This window comes from Austrofundulus limnaeus, unplaced genomic scaffold (assembly GCF_001266775.1).
Source record: "Austrofundulus limnaeus strain Quisiro unplaced genomic scaffold, Austrofundulus_limnaeus-1.0 Scaffold510, whole genome shotgun sequence".
Classification (NCBI taxonomy): domain Eukaryota; kingdom Metazoa; phylum Chordata; class Actinopteri; order Cyprinodontiformes; family Rivulidae; genus Austrofundulus; species Austrofundulus limnaeus.
Window position 1 is genome coordinate 230,017 of NW_013952912.1, and position 5,314 is coordinate 235,330.

The window sequence follows — 5,314 nt, forward strand, 5'->3', positions numbered from 1 at the left end:
GAGTAGACCTTGCCTTTCACAGCAATTATTTTTAGTTAGCAGCTAGCTAAAATCTAACGATGGTTATGTAATAGCAGCTGCATTCTGACGTGATAAGCTGTATGTTTTATATTCAATTAACGTATGATCTGATTAGTCGACTAATCGAATAAATAATCGGTGATTAATCGATTATTAAAATAATCGTTTGTGGCAGCCCTAGTTAGCATATAGCTAAAATCTAACCATGGTTATATAATAGCAGCTGCATTCTGGCACGATAAGCTCTATGATTTATATTCAATTAACGAATGATCCGATTAGTCAACTAAGCGAAAAAACAAACGGTGATTAATCGATTATAAAAAAAAATCGTTTGTGGCAGCCGTAGTTTTGTACGTACCCTCTGATAAAATCCTGCAGGTGCACCTGCCTATGATGTCACATCGACTAGTCGATGTCAACTCGACTTTTATCATGTTGACATCGACCTTAAAAAATCTGAGGTTGTTCAACCCCTAAAATGATCCCATCTGCACCACATTTTGTGTGCATCATCAGGGAGACCTGCTAAACACATTAGTGTGGTAGTTTGACGAGATCACAGGCCCCCATCCATTCGTTCACTTTGAGATGATTTAAATCATGAAGACCTGTGATGATTCCAACAAAACTGCTAACAGTTGGTCACTACTTATTGGCGAAAGTTGGTGTCAAGTTCTATCTTATTTTTATTTTTGTTAATTAGTGTATTTATTCATGTATAATACTATCTCGAGTATAATACGATCATTTTTTGAGCTGAAAAAGCATAAAAAATCTAATCATCAATAACCCATGTGTAATACTACCCACACACATGCGCGCGCGCGCGCACACACACACTTTATGGATGATTTTTAGGGTTAAATTTCTAGTATTATACATGAATAAATACAGTACCTGAATAATCAGGTTCTACAGAATATTGCAGGGTGTCAGATATCAGAACCAAAACAGATCAGAGTGATGAAACCTTGTGAGGAGTTCAGTTAAATTTAAAAATTACTTTTGCTTTAATTAAAATCAACTGTTGGTGATATCTTCTAAGTTTTATTGGAGCTCAGAGCCTGAAGTGTTTAGAAATGTTGAGGAAAGATGTGACATCTCAACAGGAACAGACAGGTTCTAGAGCCAGGCTGCAGCAGAACAGCTGTGGTTCTGTAGCTCCTCTGTGGGGGAGGGAGTCCTGAGCAGGTGCTGACACATTCAGTGCGTGTGTCTCACACACACACACACACACACACACACACACACACACACACACACACACACACACACACACACACACACACACACACACATATATTGTTCACAAAGCCCATGTGGTGTTTGTCTGGTGTCATTGGCCAAATGAAGAACTATAATTTAGTTGTTTGCTGTAAGTCACTGTTTCATGTAAAAGCTGCTGCAGGCAGGGAACAGCTGATGTATCTGATGTAGTTATTATCTGAGTGTTCAAGTTTACTGAAGGATGTATGTTGTCAGTACCTTACAGGAGATATATTTCTGCTGCGCAGTCACTGTTTCAGGAGTAAATATGGCTCCTATTTATTTATTTCTCTATCCATCACAGAATGATGTAATCATTCTGGTCTTTGTTGTTTGACATCTCTGCACTGCTGCCACACAAACTTAAAGTAGCAACCAGAAATCTCACTTCAATTCTGTAAGATTTCATCACAGTGATTTCAGTGTAATGGTGAATAAATATTAGGGTTGGGCGATGTGGCAAAAAAAAAAAAAAATCAATCACAATTAATTGTTATTGTGTTTTAATTGTTATTGTGACTTTAATAATTACACTATGTTGATTGACAGCAGAGCTTTAGTTACAAAATATTCCACGAGCTCACAAGTGCTTTTGACTTGTGCGTGTGTGTCACACACAAATATGTCATCCCATGGCACTAGTTACAGTAAAGCAAAGTGGTAAAATTTTAATTGTTGATGTTTTTCTGATGATTAATTGCACAGAATAAGATTTTGCCCAGCCCTAAGGGTGGGTGCAGCAATGAGCATCAGTGTCAGGTTGATAAAACATCAGTGCATTTGTTTTCATTTTTTACACTGCTGACTTTGTTATTCACAAACAAAGTGAAAAATGAAGTCATTGCTGAGTCTCAGCGTGGTTTGGAGTCATTAGCAGAAACACCTACATTTTTGCTGTGTGCATTGGAAGTTAGCTTTTGTTGTGTTGACGTTTTTGTTTTTATATTTTTGTTATATTGTTGCTTTTTGTTATTTGCACTAATGACTTTGTTCTTAAACAACTTTGTGTAGTAGAAGGTAATAGTGGGATTATTTAATTGTTTTTATACTGTTATAATGTTTTATATTACATTCAGTTATATCACAGTATTTGACTCTTTTTTCATCACAGCTCAGCTGATAATAAAATGTACAAACTTTGCTTATTGACTTGTTTCTTTTACTTTACCTCTGTCTGTGTCGCTGTTTTCCTCCTCTTGTACATCTTTTCTTCTTTGACTGGTTGTAGACAGTAATCATGCATTTAGGTTCAATCATGAAGGGTTGGAAAACATTATTGGGTCTATGTTGTGTGTTAATAAAACTTAAAAGGATGACTTACCTTGCACACCAGTGAACTCAGCTCTACTACAAAACTACTTCCCCTGGGCTTTTCACAATAGAAGCACATTAAAGTGCATTAACATCTCCATTAAAACGTTGCACATTGTAGAGGACTAGCTTAGGATGAAAAAAGCCTTTCCCACATCTCTCACACACAAGGTTATGAGGAAAATATCTTACCAAGGGATTTCTCACTCTTCGTTAATATCTTGACTGTGCGAAGTGAAAATGACACAATAAGTGGAACACTCAGATGAGTTCAATTTGATTCATAATGTCTATGCAATCATTTATTTACACAAATTAAACAAATCAATTCAGTTCAATTCAAAAATACTTTATTGATCCCAGAGGGAAATTAGGTGTTGTTGTAACTCGTTTAAGTAAAGACTTATTGTAGATGCTGATGGCTGTGGGCAGGAAAGATCTTCTGTAGCGGTCTGTATTACAGCGAAGTTGAAGAAGCCTCCGACTGAAGACACTTTGTCTTTCTATGACAGTCTGATGAAGAGGATGGTCAGGGTTGTCCACAATGTTCTTGATTTTATGTAAAATCCTTCTTTGCACCATCATCTCCAGAGATTCCACAGTCGTCCCCAGAACAGAACCAGCCTTCTTTATCAGGTTGTTTAGCCTTTTTAGGTCCCTGGCTCTGATGCTGCTGCCCCAACAGATGATGGCAGAAGAGATGACGCTCTCAACAACAGACTTGTAGAAGAGTTGCAACTTAATTCTGGGTAGTCAGTTTCCTATAACAAGCTTTCAGAATTAATGAGATAAGAACCCGCATCCGAATTCAACCCACATCAACTCAAATTACTTATAATAGAACAGTAAAACGTCAGATCTGATGTTAAATAACCAAACATTTACTGGCACTTTAGATTGAGTTTCTGGCAAATAATAATAGACAGGAGGAAAAGTAAGGTTAGTATTTCTAATACTTTTACTTTAACAAAATGTGAGTCAACCGGAACTGCACGTCTTTTCTAAGCTCAGTTTCTGCCGGCCACGTCACCACAAACATTCAGCCTTTTACCTGATGACTTCTTAAGACACCTTCTGAGTAGAAAAGCTGACTCGCCTCAGATCAGTCAGTGAACTGTTGTCGGCTCTCTCACCGGCCATTGGCAAACAGGTGTTATTTCTCTGGTAACTTTGCGTCTGCTTCAGTCCAAGCTAGAAAAATTCAAGCTGAATCCGGTTTCTCCTTCAAAATAAAATCACATTCTCCATCGGAAGGTAAAACAAATGCTTTGGAGGCTTGAAGCCTCGTGTGGGATTCCGACAGGCTTGTCGAATCCCTGGCTGTGAAAATCCACCCTTTGGCGTGTTGGGTTTAGATCTCCAGCCAGAGCTGATTCTCCTCGGAAGAGGATAAACAGCAGTCTTCCTAGTTTGAATTAGGAAGTCAGAGTATGCTCAAAGCCGTCCGGGTTAGTAATAAAAACGGACAAACTTTGGTTCCGCCCTCAGGCTTTGAGATGAGTCAGAAAAAGGATAAAGTTTGCCAGGCGCCAGTCAAGGTTAACTCTGTGGTTGAACAAACAACATCATGATAACCTCTTTTTAGCTTCCTTCTGATAAGACTCTAAAAGAAATCACTTCAAAACATTTATGATGATTAATTAACACTTCTGTTTATAATCAACTCTGAACCATTCTGTTAGTCCAGATAAATGAAAGATTTTCTCAGGAAAAATCCACAATTATATTACTGTGTTCACAGTAAAATAAAAACAGTGATTTGCATAAAAACACAATGAAAACGTAATCAGATTCTCTGATTTTTTATACCATTATAAATCTTTAAGGCACAATAAGAGAAAAGAAGTTGTTCTACTTTTCCTGTGACAGGCATTATCATGATTTAACAAATACATAAACATTCTTAGTTAAATGACAAATGAATCATGAACAGAAGAGATTGTTCTGTCCATTATCTGATTAAGAGAACTGAGGGGTTCTCTTCCACGGTTAGAATGGCCTGTCATGGCCTAAATAGAGTTCAGTTTGTAACAGAGTTCCTGTCCTCTCGTCAGGCCTGTCCGAGGCCTGCTTAGACGCAGAAAATCTTGTTTCTTCACTCGAGGTGACCCCTACAACATTCAGTGTAAGCATGCTTGTCACTGAAGAGGTGTTTACTGCATTCAGCGATGGTGAAAACAGGATGTTTTATTTTTTTTACTTCAGTCAATATAAGCAGCTGAAATGCCACCCGCCCCCAGTTACTCCAACAAGCTGCTCCAACAATAACATTAGCATGCTAATGCACATAGCGGTGCTGCGAGGAAAAATGTCCTCAGAAACAGTTCACTTGCTACCGCAACGAAATGTTCCGAACGTGTTCGGGTTATTTAAACCGGTATGTCCAGTATTCAGAAAATTTGTAAAACACAAATAAAAGCCAGCTTTCGGTACAAAACGGTATACCGCACAGCACTATAGTCAGTTAATGTAAAACATTTTTATTTGTCTAAAATCGTTATCCTGTTGTTTTATCATAATCAACTTAATACAGAATCACTAAGTTATTCAAGATCCAGCCCTGAGTTTACCTAAATTCACAGCATTTCAAGGATTATAGGTAACTAAAACTAACTAAATGACAAACACTAAGTTGAAAAAATGTTTTAGTTAACTGAAATAAATAAAAACTGTAATAAAATGGAAAATATATTTTAACAAAACTAACTAAAAC

The 5,314-nt window shown here is 37.4% G+C and overlaps 1 protein-coding gene across 1 annotated transcript in view; it reads left to right on the forward strand.

The window, feature by feature from the left end:
* LOC106530322 (serine/threonine-protein kinase N2) overlaps positions 1-5,314 on the forward strand; it is a gene marked incomplete at its 3' end in the record, with an annotated part of 82,665 nt that overhangs the window by 51,805 nt on the left and 25,546 nt on the right.